The following is a 19722-nucleotide window of genomic DNA, read 5'->3' as shown; positions in this document are numbered from 1 at the left end:
GTGGCAGAGCCTGATGCTCAGGTGGGGAGATGAGGTGACCGTTAGTACGGTCTAACAGGAAGGTCTTCAGGTGTGATCTGAAGACAGGATAAGGCACAATATTAAATGTAAGGATTATTATTATTACCTGTTCATGTATAATCCTCTTTCCAATAACTTACAGAAAGCTGGATTCAAAATCTCAGTTGTGTCCAAACTTTTCATTCTCCAGAGGTTTGCTAATCAGATGCTCACTTATGTCTTGATAAACCATTTCCTTTTGTTTTGAAAAGGACCTCTGTATCTGCTACAATCCGTCACCCATCCTCATCCATTTCACTTGACTCTCTGACCATTATGCAGTCCTGTAGCTCAGTGGTTAGAGCACTCACCTCGCAAGCGAGAGGCCTGGATTCAATTACTGGCAGGGTGAAATGTTGGGCAAGTTTCCTTACTCCACACGACTCTGTTTGCCTAGCAGTAAGTAGGAACCTGGTTGTTAAGTCGATTGGCGGATCGCTTTGTAAGAGATTCGGATGGAGATGACCAATACGGTGGTGTAATAATCCAAGGTTTATTAACTAATACAAATAGCTTCACTTGTTCTTGTAACTGAGACCATAGCTACAGTAAAATCGACATCGATTCCACTGGAAAGTATGCTGACACAACTCCAACTATTTCAAAGTTACATCTTTCTCTTAATGTGTTTCTAACTCCACCACGCCTTGTCACAGAGGTAGCTCCCACCCTTCGCAGGCTGCTTTGCAGAGAGACATATGGACAACTTCTGGACAGCCTTCAACAGCCTGCTTGTTTCTCAGCCTGGAGACAGGCAAGTGTCTGAGGCTGTAGCCTTTATTGTCTGATGTCCATTGTTCTTACATCTATGCTTAAAGACCTGATTGCTCATTATCTCAGAGTAGTGAACATCTTCAAATCAGAAGCTGACCTCAACCCGTCCAGCAAAGCTACTTTTAACTGCTAAGCTAGTCATTCTATCAAAGAAGCCTGATTAAGGGATTATCGTGTAGGTTACATTCTAAATGTATATCTAGATTAATTAAAAGCCTTAAAAAAAATTAAACATCATAAATATAATCTTACAGTTTTTCAGGGGTAATAATTCCCTCAAACAAAAATTGTTCATTTCATCCACGACTGTTTGTGGGACACTGCTGTGTGTAATTGGCTGCCGCGTTTCACCCATAAAATATACTGTCAATTCAATTTGCAGCATATTCTGTGAAGCGCTTTGAGTTGTCTCGAAGACTTGATAAGGCGCTATATCAAATGCAAGGATTAGTTATTATTATTCACAAGGAGTTTGGTACCTGCAGTAAAGTGGGAATTGTGTTTACAAATATAAATGATATTTACTAATAGGAATGTTGTCTTTGCAGGAGATATTCCTATATCAATAATATGGATTTGTTTTGCTTATTTTTGTCCAGTTTTAGTCTCCCCACTGAAAGAGTTGTCTAATAAATGTAGGAATACACAGTGCGTAAATTTCTAAGATATTTGCACTTGAATTTGCACACAGAGTGTTGTTAGGATTATGGAATGTCCTGCCAGGAGTGGTGGTTGAAACAGAATCTACATTAGCTTTCAGAAGGGAACTAGAGAGATATCTAAAAAGGAGTAAACAACAGTGGTATGGGGAAAAGACAGGCAAAATGGACTGAAGGGATTGTTCTTTAAAAGAGCCAACATAGACACAATGGGCCAAATGGCCTTCTTTTTTGTATATTTCTATGATTCTAATTGCAGTATTCTTAGAAAACGGACTCATTTATTTTTCATTTTTCACTTGATTTGTTTAAATTATGTGTTGTGTGGACAGATGTAACCAACCGAAGTGGAAAACAATATTGTGCGGCAATTAATGAAAGTTAGAAAGAGTGACAGATCCCCAGTGTTCAGCAAGGTGAAGACAGGAAGTATAAACGCAGTAATAAATCTGGAAGTTTTCAATGTCACAGGAAAGCAGGCTATCAGCAGAACAGCCTCTTCTACAGGCTGTTCGGAATAAATCACTGAGACATCAACAATGGATGCACAAAAGAAACACTATCTCCAGGAGAAATATAATTTAGTTTATCTCACAAGATGTGTGGGTGGGCAGAGAAATCGCAAACATCTCACATTTGGCACAGCCACTTGTGAATTTTGTAGATATGCCGTTGTTTTGTGGAGTCCTGTAGCTCAGTGGTTAGAGCACTCGCCTCGCAAGAAACCTGGGTTTGATTCCCGGCAGGGCGAAACCTTGGGCAAGTTTCCTCACTCCACACGACTGATAATAATCCCTCAAGAAAAAAAAACAATTATAATTTGGTCACTCAATCCACGACTGATTGTGGGCTGCCGCGATTCGCCCACAAATATACAGTCAATTCATTTTACAGAATATTCTGTGAGTGTTTTGAGACGTCTAGAAGATGTGAAAAGCGTTATATCAAATGCAAGGATTATTATTTTTATTATTATATCCACATTTGGATCTCAGATGAATACCACATTCAGTCATTTGATTGCTATTTCTCTCACTATTGATAGCTGATAAAAACACATTTTTGCGGCTGTTCACCTATAAACTACACAGTCACTACAGTTTATAGTAAAACCTCTCGGCTTTGAGACTGTCCTCCTGATGTGAAAGATGTTATATCAAATGCAGGGACTATTATTATTTTATTTGCAAGAAGCAGTTACACAGTTAAGCAGATCCCTCGAGAGAAGTCAAGAAATAACAAATAAAAGTAAATAAATGGAACATGAGGTACATAAGAAGGATTTACCAACTCATTGCTTTGTTTGATGTCCCTTGAATCTGTATTAACAACAACAAATTACACGTTGGGAGGAAGTCCCAATGCACTGGGTAGTCAAGGATTTGGACCCGAGCTAGGGATTGGGATCAGGAACGGTAGAGGACCGGGAGAGTAGGGGTAGGAGGGCGACCAAGAAGCCTCGGTCAAAGAGGAAGGTGTTAAGATGGGCCTTGAAGGAGGCAAAGAAAGTGGTGAGGTGAAGTGACTGTGGAATGGAGTTCCAAAGGGTGGGGGCAGAAAGGCTGAAGGCCTGACTGCTGATGGTGGGGCAGGCAAGTTGGTGAACATGGAGGCCCCTGAGCGGAGGGTGAGCAGGTTGGTATGGAGTTAGCAGGTCACAGAGGTAGAGAGGAGCAAGACCGTTTGACAGTTTTCACCTAAACCCATAACCATACTATGTCCAAAAATGGTTAATACAAATGTGGCCCATTGGCATATACATTAATATGATTCGCTTTCCTGTTCATTTTCTTTGGACTTTCTGGCATTTTATGAACTAAATTATACAAAGATGCTCAGAATACTTTTGATAATTTTCAAAACTAAAAAAGAATCCAAATAATATCACCTTAATAATTATTTCCGCAAAATGTTGAGCCTGAGTGAAGAATGAAAATGTTTACTCACCCTGTTGGCTCTGTTTAGTTGCTTAGAGAAAAAATATAGATTGCATTGGTTTTCGCTGAGAATTTCTTCTGCTGTGTTCCCATTTATGGTGCATATTGGATGCCAGTGAGACATGATCCTTTGCCAGCGTTCAAACCAAATGTGTATTAAAGGTGGTAATTTCCATCAACATCCATAGTATGGTATGAGAAAGACTGGCCGCCAGCAGCCCAGATGCATGCGTCTGTTTCCTGTTCAGATTTGCACGCTGCCAGCAGCATCAATAATATCGTTGAATTACAGCAGTGGAATCTGTGCATGTTATTTCAATAATAAATGGGTAATTACAATATCTACAGCACATGTCAACTTTGCGATTGTTATATAAAACATCACCGATTAGTTGGGTTTGCAATGATCTCATTTGAAATAATAATTCAGTTATCCCTGCTTCATAATGGGAGAGGCTTCAAAGGGTGATGGATTCTCCTTTTGTCATTTTCAAACTCCGGTTCTTCTGACTAATGTCTTAACTTGCTCCACTGATTAACTGTAACAAGAGCACAATATGAAAGGAGTTTTTTTTCAGTAAAAGCTTGACAAAAGTAATTAATCGCTGACGTGCTCTTTATAAACCACAGCATTGCTTATTGTGTCAGGATGAGTTAGTTGAGCACAGAAGTGAAGCGCAATTATCTTTGCTGCTCCAGAGGCTCTCTTGAAACTTGCATCATTTCCGTTTACTGCTGCCTATGTGCTCTGACAAATTAACAATTTAGTGGGGAGAAATTCCACCAGAGGCTAGATTTACTCTATTTTCGTAACTTTTCAGTGGCAAATGTATTGAATTCCATTCAAATTCGATTGAATTCAAATTGAACTGTTATTCGCTATTCAGCAAGTATTGAATAAGGCTACATTTAAGAAAATACCATAATTCTGGACTCTTGTGACATTTCTATCCCTCATTCATTTTAATTTTAAGAAAGAACATTTAAACATAATCAAATTTTATTCTTAAGGAAAGAAGGTTTGATCCTGTGATTAACGTGTAGAAAACAATAAAGTGAGCAACTTGTGAACTGGATGCCTTGGATTTGTCGTGGTAGAAAAATACTTTGTTCAGGCAAACCATTGCAGTAAAGGTGAAGACAACATACTGACAGGAAAAAGTGTCACTTTGGAATCGTTCTTCAATTGTTACATACCATTCGGACAGATTGGAAAAAAGACACACACATAATTGAAAATAAAAGAATGCTTCAGGACAGTATTTCATTTTGGCCAGCTTCAATTTCCACGCACCGAATTTGAGTTAGAAACTGGGAAGTTAGGTCCCTGAAAAACAAGCTTTGTTTTTTATTTTCCTTTAATGAGATTAGAGTTGGCTAATTAATGCTCTGCAATAACATGATGCTGCACAGCCTTGTTACTGCAATGTGCAGATTGTCATATTATTATTGTGCTCCAGCAACCACAGAGTTTAGTTTTGTTAAAATGTCAAATTAATCCCACAGAGAGGGTGTGATCATTTTGCCTATAGACTTAGCCAAATTATTTTAATACAACTAGCAGTCACGTACCCCACAAAGCTATTTTGGCTTCCCATCACACATAGGCTACAGTTCAAGATCCTGGTCCTCACCTTCAAAGCCCTCTACGGTCTTGCTCCCCCCTACCTCTCTGACCTGACCTCCTAAATCCCTACCACCCTGTTCGTTCCCTCTGCTCACCGGGCTTCGGCCTGCTTCACATCCCCCATCTTGCTTGCCCCACTATCGTCAGGCGGCCCTTCCGCCACTCTGCACCCACCCTCTGGAACTCCATCCCACAGTTCCTCCGTCTTGCCCCTTCCCTCGCCACCTTCAAGACCCACCTCAAGACCCTCCTCTTCGACCGTGCTTTCGATGTCCCTGCTTCCCCCCCGCCCTCCCCCATCCCCCACCCTGACCCTCAGCTCGGGTCCGAAACTCTGTCATTTTGTTGTTTTTGTTGTTTTCACACCCTCTTAACAGCTGGAAAATTCAGCAAATCTATATATATTGCAACGCACAATGTTTTATTTTTAAAGACTCTGGTTTGAGTCTTCGAAATATACAGTTAATTCACTTTACAGTATATTCTGTGAAGCGCTTTGAGATATCTCGAAGACGTGATAAGGTGCTATATCAAATGCAAATATCATTATTATTATTATGGAGAAGAACAAACATTTTATCAATTTTAAGAAACTACCTTTAGCTATTACTGAGCAAGGGTTTGTAGATCCAGAATTGTATTTCCACAAACTACTTTTACTGATCCTTTAGAGGCATTCACATCTAATTTTGCAGAAAAGGTATAAGACCTTCATAAACACTGATGTTACATAGTCAAATTGAAGTAACAAACAGTAACCTTTTATATTGACATTGACCATGCAACTGGAGGCATTGATGCATGTTGATATTACTTCAATGGAGCCATGGGCTAACAAACACCTAGCTATTTACAATTTCTTTAACTATACTAATCCATAAAGTCACCCTTCCTGGAGGATCGGAGAGCAAGAATTTCATCTGCATCTTATTGATCCACAAACAGTGTAAGTCTGTATCATTGCTGTGATGCTATTGATTTCATATCATATTGCTTTGCTTGTTTCTCAATGAACCATGACAGCAATTTCTGACTCTTATAATCTGGACCAATACCATTTGCAAGGATCAGGCACCAACCCTACCCAAAATGTTGTAAGGAAAATAATAATAATAATCAATTTCATTTGATATAGCGCCTTTCACAACAGGACATCCCAAAGCATTTCACAGGATATACTGTAAAGTTACTGTTTTTTATGGGCAACCCTGCATTTACTGTACAATTCAACTTCACACAGGAATCTCTGTTGAATGGCCTGCTTGTGAACAAATAGTTCTCCTTTGTTGTTGCATACTGTGTCACAACTTTTGACCTTTTCCTTTGTCACCTTCAGTTGTACTGACACTTTGGTCGATTCCAGTGGTCAATAGTATTCCCCTGAGGCGAGCACTATTTTAATAGTTTTAGGGAATCTGTAGGGTTTTTCTTCATGTAAGGGGGAGAAATTCCAGTCAAACACTCGTAGAGATATTGATGACATTTGTAAAGTTAAAATAATACAAAAATCATGCTAAAATAAAAATCATGTTATCAGTAGAAAAACCTTAATTAGGATTCATTCAGTGGGTGAGCTGTGGAGGATCTTTACTTTTTTTATTTTCCTTATATTTGGTACTGTGCCTTTCATGCTGGGAGGACGTCGCAAATCACTTCATAGGATATAATGTAAAGTGAAGTGAATTCTATAATACTCCTTAACACCACTAATTTTCAGCTATTATATATTGGCACAAACTCACTACAGGCTGCCATAGAAAGGCCCAACATGGTGAATAGGATAGAAGATACAAAGGTGAACATGTACCTTAACATGTTAAGGAAATATATTGCTTTCACCTGTATATTGTGTTTCCTTAGTTGGATGTGATTTATCTATACGGATATCTACTTCTTGTCACATCTTCCCCTACATAGAATTATTTCTGCTCAGAAATTTTGCATGCCACACTCTTTCATTATTGTACTCTTAAGGAGACTCAGTAATGAACCTGTAGACATGGAGGAGGATTAGTAATGAGGCAATAATTGCTAGTGCTTATAGGCTACATTTGTAGGCTGTAGACCTTTAGCTGTACGGACAATAGCCCCTCAGTATCTAGACCTTGGAAATTTAGGGGATGTTATCTTTTTCTTCAAGCTCACAGCTTCTGCAAGAAACCGTTGTTATGAATATTTGTTTTTGATTTTTGTTGTTTTGTTGTTCAAAATGCTTGAACAATAAATTTCACAAATTATGTTTCAGGATGTGGAGTCTTTACTGTGAAATACTTCAGAAAGGATACTTTAGAAAGGACGTTTGGAACTCATGTGTATGTGATTTGACAATTAATGGCTACATCATGTTCACGTGGTTGCTCCCTATCCTACAATGACCTCTGGAACAACTTTGACTCTATTCCAGCATCTCCCAGAGGTCAACTTTCCTCCAGGAAACTCGCTTCACTTTTGCTGATCCTGTAACTTTGGATAATCCCTTCCTACCACGCCCCCCCCCCCCCCCCCCCCCCCCCCCTTGTCCCTCCGGGTCATCTATGAATCTATGAGATTCACAATGTGTTATAGTGTCGGCTTCCTCTCAATTATTCATGCGGAATCATACAATGCTCAAAGCAATGGCACTTTTTTTAGCTAACAGGGCCAGATGTTCGTTTTCACCAATGTCACTCAAAATGGGTAGCCTTCAATCAAAGTGGCAGGGGAGAGCTGCCGGTGGAATGACTCTAAGCAGCATTGGAGAAGTTGTGATGTACACTGCAGCCTTCTTGGCCGAGATAAAGGAAATAGTCCAGCTCCTGTTAATGGTGATACCTACAACATGAAACTTACTAAGAATATAAATTACCTCAAGTGTCTTCTGTCCGTCCCCTTTCCGCTGATAGCTACCCTCTCGTCTGTTTGAGTTACAACCACCTTCACTGAAGTTCAATGACTTCAGAAAGACTTGAATATTGCTTCATGAATTTTATGGAAGGCAACAGTACTTAAAACATCCTCATTCAGCTGTTCTTACATAAAAGGAACAACCACCTTCAAAGAACTACAGCAGTTTAACAATGTTTGTTTTGGTCATAAGTCTACCATTGCTTTAATTCTTAAAATGTTTGTATTCATTATTCAGGAATGTTTATACCTCTGTGCATTTGTGTAACCTACTCACTTTGAGAATGCTTTGTAATGATGAAGAAATATAAAAGTACAATGGCCTAGTTTGCTCTTGATTTTAAATTCACGAATATTTTAGTATCTCTATATGTTTTATGCCCTTCTTAAGAGGAAGAAAGTTTTATAAACACATTAAAAATATTTATGCATACAATTGGTAACAATTTAAGACATCCTATACTCTGGCCTCATGTTTAATAAAGGTTTACTGACCCCCATGTGACTATGGATTTTACTTAAGTTTTGCCCTACTGTTTGAAGCTATCTGTGTGGGAGATTGACAGGGCTGGTAGGATTTTGATGGTGTAAGGCACAGCATAAGGAGATGTAGTCAGAGAACACAAATGCTGAATTCATGCCCAAAAGCTAATAAAATATTGTTTTCCCAGCAAGGTAGACTGCTCCATGTTCTAGCCTTGGTAAGATCCTCTCACTTGCATAGTTGTTTGGTATAATAATAATAATAATCCTTGCATTTGATATAGCGCTTTATCACATTGTAGAGACATCTCAAAGCGCTTCACAGAATATACTGTAAAGCGTATTGACTGTGTATTTTGTGGGCGAAACCCATCAGACAATTGCGCACAGCAGTGTCCCACAAACAGTCATGGATTGAATGACCACGTTGAGTTTGTTTGCGGTATTAAGATACCAGCAAACAAACCTACAGCTGAATGGGGCACAGAAAGCTGTTTGTGAGGAGAGGGGGGAATAATGGGCCCCTGGAGTTGGGAGAAAACTCTTTCTCTCCAGTTGTAAGAGGTAGACTATACAGTGCACAAAAACACAGCAAATTGGCCCTTTTGGATCCATAGGTATAATAATATGATAATGATCCTTACATTTGATATAGCGCCTTATCACGTCTTCGAGACGCACACGGTCCTTCAACCTTGAATCAGAACCTTGTTCAGCTCCCTACCTACTCTGTCCAGAGGGCTGACATATGCCGGACTGTGACTCCACCACTTCCCACTTGTTCGGGAACATGTAAGTTTCCCCAGCAATGTCTGAACATAACTGAAAAAAAGTTAACTCTTTTAATGTAGGCCACCCAGAATTTCAAGCCTTCAGTGACCGATTTTTCAAAATATCGATGACATAATATTTGTAGGAACATAGATGTTGCATCAAACTGAAATGTTTTTTGTTGTGTTTCAATTATTTATCTTCTTAGAGTTCAATAACATTTTAAAATTTCCGTCGACTTTTTCTTAAAAAGGTTATTAATAAATAATCTTTGTATTTCATATAGCACCTTATCACGTCGTGGAGACGTCTCAAAGTGTTTCACAGGATATATGGTAAAGTGGAGTAACTGTGTATTTTGTCGGAGAAATGCAATTGAAGTGGGGTAAATTCAGAATGAATCTACACAAATACTATTTCATTGAGCGAATAGTAAACCTGTGGAACAGGGTCCCTAGGGAGACTGTTGAAGCAGGAAGTGTCGATTCTTTCAAACACAGATTAGATAGATTTCTTTTAGGAAATAACATTATGGGATATTGCACATAGGTAGTTCGGGACATATGTGCATGCGATCACCAGGAAGGTGGAAGGTGAACTCGATGGACCTTGGTCTTTTTTCATCTAGCGTTTCTTATGTTCTTATGTGTGATCCATCGCATCAAGGTGCTGACATGCAAATTGTTACAAAGGAACACTGTTACTGGTGTAAACAGAGACACTGAACTTTTAACAACTGAACATATAAAGTCTCTTGGGCAATGAATGATCCACTTCAAACCACAAAGTAGATCAGCATATTTAAGAATTAATTGTAGGGCTTCTGAATGTGTTTTTAACAAGATTTTTGGGGAGGTAATGTTTAAATCAATTGCAGATAATCAAAAGAGATTATTATTTTGGAAAAAGTTACTTTATTGACATTGAGTTTCTTCAGCATTGTTCAGTATTGGCATTTTCTGTTAATTTGTTTTTGACAAAAAATTGAGCTTTGTTGAAGAATGATGGGTTTTTCTCAAATCTTTAAATAAAATTGGTTATTCACTTTGTGTCAATTTGTGGGACATTGCCGTGCGCAAATTAACTGCTGCATTTGCCTGTAAAATACACAGTCATTACACTTTAAAGTTTATCCTGTGAAGTGCTCTGAGATGTAAAAGGCACTATATCAAATGTAAGGATAATTATTATTTTTTCAGTACAGATGAATCCCATATTTTCCCGAAGCAAACACTTTTGCTTCCATTTGGTCCAATAGCACCTTTGTAGACGTACAGACTGGAAGTGAGAGAAATCTATTCTGGAGGCTGATTGTATGTCAAGGGATGTATTGTTTGAGAGTTGTATTCTTTTTAACTCGTAGGTTCTTTGAAAATGTTAGGAAAGGTTATTATTACCACATCAATAGAACAAAAGCATGTACATCTAGTGACAAAGAGGCAAGAGATCTGAAGCACGCTTGTTTTTTTGATTAAACTGTTGTCTGGTATAAATAAGGAAGAGGTGGATAATCCATCTCATGCTACTCTACTCCTTTCACCTAAGAGGCCTTTGGTTTTATCCTCTTCACCAGTGTACATTTTAACAATGTGCACAAAATTGTACATAAAGAATTTCAGCTGGTAAATACATTCCATTAGGAAATGGGTTCCAAGAGACTTTGGAGACATCAGTCAGAGGGAATATTTGTGGGAGATGGTTCATAGAGAAACATTTGGAGTCTTGGAGAGTGGAAATGATAACATGGGATAAAGTTCAAGCAGGTGGGCTTAATATTTTTGACAAATGGAATATATGAATAAGTGATTTATTCCTGCCATTCATTCATTTTGCTCTTTTGCAACTGAAAGTTAATAATAAAATAAAAATCCTTACATTTGATATAGCCTCTCACATCTTCGAAATGTCTCAAAATGCTTCATGGAATATACTGTAAAATGAATTGACTGTATATATTTTGTATAACAAGTTAAGTTACTATTCATTACGTGAGACTGCAAGCTAAGGACATGGACATGAATCTGAGGCTGTGGTGCCAAAATGAAAGCTCCTGTTCAATAACATGATTTTACAATTCTGGTCGATTTACAAAGTAGTCAAAGCAGCACATCTGTCTGTTCCATTCATGAATAATTAGTTCATAATATTTAGTTCAAATATTCTCTTTTGGTCATTTTTCTCTCCTCCTCCAACATAATGTGCCCAGCTGGCTGTTTAAGCACTTTGTGATGTTCTCTGGATGAGAAATTGTGTTGTTTGGTGCTATTTTTTCAATGGTTTAGTGCTTAGACAATATGGGGAACAAGGCAGTTTGTTACATTATTTGGGCCCTAACTGACTCGTGATATGAATTTGCATTTTGTGTACTCTAAATTTACCAGTTATTTAATCTAGGTAAGAGCAGTCTGTGAGATGTGGGTTAATGATGGTTCGCATTAGAGTGAATTTGGGAAAATGTTACTCAACTGTAAAGTTCCACCTTTGTTTGTTGCTTTAAAAACAAATAGGTGTTTTTTGTTCCCCCTCCCTGCTTGAATTATTCATTGCGTCTTTGCACAGTTGTGCAAATATAAGCATTCCGCTTGTAGGTGGATTAACAGTTTAAGAATTCTATGCAGTAGTGACTGTTTTCTGGAATGGATGTGCTGCAAGGTGATGGGAAATGTTTATCCAAACCGGCACGTGCTTCTGTTTGAGATGTTGACAAAGTCTAAATATAGGAGAAGGACCAGCATATGTGTCAGAGCTTCCAGACATTAATTCAATTCCAATGGTGATGCTTCCTTGGGAGTTGACATTTCCCATGACACTGTGCTGTTGGCTATTATGATCTCAGTTCTCAAACAGTTGGAGTCCCCAGAGAATTGACAGTAATGATAGATCATAATTTTCAGCTCACTGTAGCAAATTTGTCCACATATTGTGTGTGTAAAATCTGTCTCTGTTTGATGTAAAATAGTAAACGGATGAACACTAATGTCAAATAGGTCAAAGGAATGATCTTAATTAAATTGTGTACTGCAGATTTTATCATTAAAAACAACATGCGAAGGATGTAAGCTAATTGTCTGAAATCTTACTGAGGTGTGTTGGTTTGTAATATAACATAATGTGACACAATATAACACTGTCAAGAATGCTATTGAGAGAACAGTGAGAAGAAAATATACCAAGAATAATTTCACTCCAGTGAAGTCAGGGTACCAGCAGAGTTTTGATCCAACCAAAATGGTGATGTGACTGGGTGTAATCCATGCAATTCAGTAATTCATGAATCCGTTTATCCTTTATCAGAAACTGTAATGTAAAAGTTTTACCAAGTACTAATATGTTATTCTCATTTAAGTTGTATTGAGTCCTAACATGTCCTAACAAGCAAGTTTTATAGAGTTGTATAATGATTAAAATGATCTAGGAACATCACTGGAGTCTCTCAGAGATAAATTGGTCACCCTTTTTGACTTCCAAGTGTTTTTTTATATATATAAATCTTACCAACCAAGATCCTTTAGCCGCTTACCTTGCGAGCCAAGTTCAACACCCTAACTGCTTGCAGAGGATTCAGCTTCTGGCTCCAAAAACAAAACAAAATGTAGATTTGCTCCCTGAACGTAAATGCCAAATGCTTGTGTTTTGGTCAGGATCTTTAACTATAATTATTTTAGTAGAAAGTGGAAGATTTCCATTTCACAGCTAAACCTGTCTTTGGAGGCTATGTTTTCAGTGGACTTTATGAAGTCACCTAATGTGGGTTTAAAATTCAGTTTCTTTTTTGTATTGTTTTTGTCTCCTGAAGGAACTGATCTGATTCTTGCTAAAGTGTAGTTCCAAAGATGCTGGTCAGCATCTGGTATCTCATTCAAATTACCCTTCTCGATGCGTGAACCGAGATGCAGAGTGTTATCAGGTAGTTTGACCACAAGAGGCACAAGAGCCTCCTCTATTTGTCAGCAATGGAAACACTGGCTGTTTTATTCCTTTTCCAGCCTGGGGCACTGAAGCCAATTGTCACTTCTGATGCTGTTGTTCCTCAGATAAACTATGGAACTAGCATTAGATAGTCCCAGAACACCAAAACCATGGGATTGCTTTTTTTCAACATTCAACAGCTGTGCCTTGGTTTTTAATAACGTTAACAATTCTGTGTTCAGATTTTCTGGGAGAATGAGACCAGCGTAATTCATACTCTTCATGTTTATACATTGTATACTTGCAAATTACAGTGCTTCTAAAACCACATCTTGAAAAAAAGATGGACAGTCAGAGACACCTTGCAGATGAACTGTGAGGCCTTACGTGGGGCTTGAACCCACAACTACAGCCTTATGAGTCACAGGCGAGAGCGGTACCAACTGAGCCAGGAAGACATAACAAAATCTATCTCCAGCAGTCTTCCTTAATGAGCTTGCTAATTTAGTCTTGCTTTGTGCCAAACAGTGTGTTTTCATATGGGTTAATTAGGGAAATGGTATCATGTATAAAACAAATCAGATTAGAGAAATAGTGCTTACTTCCAAGCTATGTTTTAAAGCACTAGGTTGTCAGAAGTGAACAGTTATCTAAATTCAACAAATTTTATATGGAATGACAATACCATTGGCAGGCAACTTGGAGGGTAGCACTGCTTTATTCAATATTCCTTCCTATTCTTTGATCATCGTTTTGGCCATTTTCCCAGCCGTTGCTGAAACACACTTTTTATTTGGAAAACATTGGGCTGTGCCTTATTCACCAATTAGCGTGAACTGTGTCACAGATATTACACTGCTTTAAAAATACATGTGGTTTAATATACTGATATTAGGCTGGGTAAGAAAGGTTTTTTTCTTCCCCTTGCACTGACATGTTTGCCCTATGTGAGAACGAGGGGAAAGAGAGAACTGTTATATATAGATGTGTGCATATATGTATATAAACATATTGAATCTAACTATTCAGTGTTTTGGTGGAAAAAATAGCACAGTTTGCTTCAGTTCCCAGCTATGTTATTATCAACAAGATACTGAATCTGTTTATCTTCCATCTCACCCTTTACATTTCACTTGCTGCAGTGCTAACAGGCAATTTCTTATTTTGTCCCAGATTAACCCTTTCATCAAAAGGAGGGAAGGTTCTTGAGTTTTACAATGAAGGTTGTTAAGGTCCTTGTTGTATGTGTGTCATTTGGTAATAATCTAATTAAAGTAATCCTTAATAGCAGTGATATGGAAAACATGATTATAATTATGGTGGCAGGAGTTCAACCCCACACCTGTTATTTCCAGCACAAATATGTGGTGATAGATTATCATTACCAAAGACTTTGTGATCCCTTGTTGGATATTGTTTGACTGTGCATTCTTGACTGCGATGTTCATGTTCACTCACAGATTCAAATCATAGTTTAGTATAATAGTTTTATCCATAAACAGAATATCAGTATCTAAATATTTTTCCCTCATTCAACTGGTAACCCTCACAGTTTTCCTTTCTCGGCTGTGTTGAATGGAATGCCACATGCAAAGTGAATGCTTAGAAATTCAGTTAAGTCTACCTAAATACAAAGAGCTAAAGAACTTTTAATATTTCGCTGCAAAATAAAGAAACTGTCCCAAACTGAAAAGGGTTAAGCAACTCCTGACTAATAAAAGTGAGTTAATGTTTTTGTGTGGATCCATCTAATATTGATGCTCATTGGTGCCCCTCTTGCCTTTGAGTCAGAAGGTTGTGGGTTTAAGTTCCATGCCACGAATTTGAGCTCATGTCACCTACAATAACAACAACAACAAAATTATATTTGTATCGTGCCTTTCACGTCGGGAGGACGTCCCAAGGTGCTGGACAGACAGAGTTACGGACCCGAGCTGGGGGTCTGGGTGGGAGAGGGTAGACGACAGGGGGGAAGCAGGGAGATCGAACGCATGGTCGAAGAGCAGGTCTTGAGGTGGGTCTTGGAAGGGTCGAGTGAGGGGGCGAGATGGAGGGACTGTGGGATGGAGTTCCAGAGGGTGGGTGCTGAATGGCGGAAAGCCTGCCCACCAATAGTGGGCCGAGCAAGGCGGGGGACATGAAGCAGGCTGGAACCCGCTGAGCGGAGGGAGCGAAGAGGTCGGAGAGGTAGGGGGCAGCGGAGGTCTTTGAAGGTGAGGACCAGGATCTTGAACTGTATCCTCTGTGTGATGGGAAGCCAGTGGAGTTGGGCAAGGATGGGGGTGATAGGGTCGCGTAGCCTAGTGCTGGAGAGGACATGGCTGCAGAGTTCTGGATGATCTGCAGCCTGTGGAGGGAGGAGTTGGGGAGGTTGACAAGCAGTGAGTTTGCATAGTTGAGCCTTGATGTAATGAAGGCACGTATGAGGGTTTTGGCAGCCTGCAGTGTGAGACAGTGTCGGAGTCGGGTGACGTTGCGGAGATGGGGGAAGGCAGACCAGGTCATGGCGCAGATGTGGGGTAGAAAGGATAGTTGGGGATCAAACAAGAACCCAAGGTTCTGGACTGGCTTAGCAAGGTGGAGTGTGCAATCATGGATGGTGATGCTGTCAGCACCAGGGCTGATATTCCAGTGCAGGGCTGGGGTGTGCTGAATTTTCGAGGTTCCGTCCAAGGTATCACTTGCCTGTCCGAATGGGCAAACCATTCAAGGACATTGTAGGATATGGGATCTTTTGGCCTCCAGTGTAAATGAGCAGCAGCGGTGGAGATGGAGATTGATGAGGAAACATGCAGAATATACCCTTCTGATGGCCGTCTCGAAGGAGTAGCTTGCCCTTCTCTCGTACTGCTCCAGGTGGAGATTCTGAGACATATGGCTGCCTCATTGAGCAATACACAGGTTTCACCTGGAGCTGGAAATGTGCCGAAATGTGTGGGCACCTTCCTGCAGGTTCACTCTTCACTCCACTTATTGGGCACCTGTCTGTGTATTTGTGAATGCCGTGTGACCTTTTGCAGATACGTTTTGTATACCTGTGAGATCTGTGTGACCTTGCATAAACCATGTTTTAACCAGATTTGTAAACTATGCATTTAAGATTACCATGTGATTTTATATGTACCATGAGACAAAATATTCCAGTTGTACCACAATGTGGACTAATTATTATTTCAAAAAATTTTTTTTAATAACAACTATTAGAAGGACTGAAAACTGATTGATACTTGATTTGAGGCAACTTTTGACTTTCTTCAAAACATTTGTGACACTTTTTTTGTTGGATTTCATTTGATTGACTGGATTTGGAATTCATATTTAAAGTTTTGGGCTTCACGATCCTTCCCCCTTGTCTTTTTAAATAGGCTAAGCCAAGCCAACATAGTCACTTCTTAGTGAATGTGAATGAATTAAAGCTGGAGATTAGTCGCACTACAGCAGTCCAACATATGAAATTAATTATAGTCTATGCATTTTATCGCGCACGTATTTGATGCTGGTTATGTTTGTCTTGCAGGGATGAGGGAGTTGACATTGTTCAAAGCCATATTTGCACAGTAGTGAAGGTCACTGTGCAGATCCCTTTTGCGTACCAATGGCACGATACTTTGTCAGAGAAATGGGAAATAAATCCAGCATGTGTCAGTCTCCGCATAATGTATGCACATGACGTACTCCGCCTAATATTTTCAAAGGTTATAGTTACTGGGAGTGACAAGCTAAGAAGATAGTTTATGAGTTGTAATGTAGAATCTGTTTGTCTGTGATTTAATAATCCACTATCAAAATACCTTTTACAACATTTGGCTTGTCAATCTTAGGCTCCGCAGAGTGTTATTTAAATGTAAAAGCAAATGGAAATTTTGCTTTACTGTCAGTGAATCAGATAGAAGTGTTGCAAATCTATGCAAATCGAGTGAATTGGATACAGGTGCTGCAATAAAATAATGTTGTAAATGTACTGCAGGGGTTCCAGGAAAGCACTGTCTACAGAGGAATTGCAGTCAACACAGGGCTGTGCAAAATGTGGGCAGCAAAGCACTGATGCCACAAGATCAAAATTTTCATTCTTTTTTGAGACATTTCGTCAGTGTTACCAATTTACCAAAATTTCCATTTCACACCATTTAGATAAGTGTGGGTAATTGCATTGAGGACAGTCAGGTGGGGATATGGGAGGTATCAGTGCTGCCATCTGCCGGGATGATGTGTATTATTTAAATAGGCAGGTAATGCTATGCTGAAATCTGATTTGATCCTGTTCCAATTGTAGAGTCTAAACTGCTTATTCTGCAATCTAGTTTATACTTATACAGTCACCCGTGTTCGATGTAGCCTCCTATTCCATTTTTACTTCATCCTCGTATCTCAACTCTACAACTCAGCAGTCATGTTCTCCCCACTTCCTAATAATAATAATCCTTGCATTTGATATAGCGCTTTTCACGTCTTCTAAACGTCCCAAAGCGCTTCACGGAATATACTGTAAAGTGAATTGACTGTATATTTGTGGGCAAACACGGCAGCCAATTGCGCACAGCAATATCCCACAAACAGTCATGGATTGAAAATGACCAATTAATTATTTTTTTTGGAGGGATTATTATTAGGCGTGTGGAGTAAGGAAACTTACCCAAGGTTTCGCCCTGCCTGGAATTGAACTCAGGTCTCTCACTTGCAAAGCAAGTGCTCTAACCACCGAGCTAATGTTGGAACTGGCTCAAATGAAAGCCAAATTCAAAACTCTTAATTTGTCATATAATTACAACCGTTCCATGGGTTAATTTTTCTTTTTTTTATGACTAGTAAAGGGAGTGTCTCCCCGGTGTCCCAGCCAACAATCCCCCAAATAAAATTGGTCATTCACTGATACTTCCTGGCAAATTGTTGTGTGCAAATTGGCTGTCACATTTGCTGACAAAATACACAGTCACAGTCTTTAAGACACCTTCCTGATGTGACAGGCACTATATTGAGAACAGGGATTATTGTCATTATAATTCTAATGAGGTGAAAATGCAATTTTAAAAAAAACTTGTGATGTTTCATCTAACTATAATATCTGGATTTGAAGCTACTGTTTTTTTTTGGAATAACAAATCCCAAAGGGACAAGCAAAATATAGCGTAAATGTAGTTGAGCACCACTAAGTGCTACATCCCATTTAAACATTTCAAAGTAAATTAGATAATTATTTGATGACTCAAATAGAGAAAGAGCGTCAAATTGAGATTAGAGTTGGCAGTTTAATTGCAGGAGCGCTAGTATAAGATTAATGGATCACATTTAAAGAGAAGTCAACAAGCACATATAGAGGAAGGGTATTATAGGGTATGGGGATTAGGCAAGGAATTGGGATTAGGATAGATGGCTTCTTGATAGAGCAAAAATAGCTTTCTACTGTGTCTAGAGTTTCTGTGGTTTGTGCAGGTCAAATAGTCTCCTCCTATACTGTAATTTCTAGGCTGAATTTGAAGCTGTAGTTTTTTTGCAACAACAAGTCTCATCTGGACAAGTGAAATGTGGTGTAAGTGTGGTTGAGCAGTCCTAAGTTTATTGTATTCCAATATTTCCATTTAATTCTACATGAATTTGATTGTATGCTTTATGACTGTGATTGAAGATGCTGTTTTTTATCACTTTTATCATTCTGAACATGAATCTAACCCAAAGTTAAAGTCACCCATCCGTTCTTCTGAGTTCTTTAACTGAGATGAGTTAAGGTAATTTCAGATGAGATCCCAGAAGACAAAAGTATCAGTAATTGCACAATTTCAGCATTACAGTTCTAATGTTAAATGTGTGGCAAATAGAAATCCCATCTGATAAAGGGTTAGGCTGGCTGCAACACTGAGTGAAATTATTGTTTTACAAATGATACACAGCATGGGTTGGCTGATGCTTCAGCTGTGCCTTGAAACTAATAGTTCAGAAAATATTAAGTCAAGGCAGGATACAAAATAAGTGTTTTCTTCATACAAGCTGATTTGATATCAGGTTTTAAATGATCAACTCAGTGTTTCCTTTTCTCAGTTGACAAAATAATAAAAATAATCTTTACATCTTTACATTTGACACAGCATCTTTCACATCAGCTGGATGTTTCAAAGCATTTCACAGGGTTCACTGTCAGTAAATATAATGTTGACGTTCAATCAAAGGTTTTAGATAGCATAACCCATAATCCACTGTGGAGTCCTGTAGCTCAATGGTTAGAGTACTCGCTTTTCAAGCGAGAGACCTGGGTTCAATTCCCAGCAGGGTGAAACCTTGGGCAAATTTCCTTACTCCATGCGCCTGATAATCTCTCAAGAAAAGAAAATAATAATAAATTGGTCGCTTCAAACCATGACTGTTTGTGGGACACTGCTGTGCGCACTTGCCTGCTGCATTTCGCCCTCAAATATACAGTCAATTCACTTTTCAGTCTATTCTGTGAAACGCTTTGAGACGTCTAGAAGACATGAAAAGCGCTATATCAAATGCAAGGATTATTAGTATTATTATACAGTTTCCAATCAAGCTGCAACAGGATTTGTTTCAGGAACTTTTTTTAAAAAACGAAAATTAAAAGAAATTTCAAGGCTGCCTTTTTATGTTCTTTTAAAAGAAAGGCAAA

General features: G+C 38.8%; 1 protein-coding gene and 1 non-coding gene across 3 annotated transcripts in view; both read left to right on the top strand.

The window, feature by feature from the left end:
* Window positions 1-19722, top strand: part of kcnd2 (potassium voltage-gated channel, Shal-related subfamily, member 2) — a 192671-nt gene that overhangs the window by 33717 nt on the left and 139232 nt on the right. The gene's annotated exons all lie outside the window — the stretch shown is intronic.
* trnae-uuc lies at window positions 19298-19369 on the top strand. Its single transcript has one exon. It is a non-coding gene; the product is annotated as a tRNA-Glu (tRNA).

This window comes from Callorhinchus milii, unplaced genomic scaffold (assembly GCF_018977255.1).
Source record: "Callorhinchus milii isolate IMCB2004 unplaced genomic scaffold, IMCB_Cmil_1.0 Scaffold5, whole genome shotgun sequence".
NCBI lineage: Eukaryota > Metazoa > Chordata > Chondrichthyes > Chimaeriformes > Callorhinchidae > Callorhinchus > Callorhinchus milii.
This window is presented reverse-complemented; position numbering and strand designations above follow the sequence as displayed.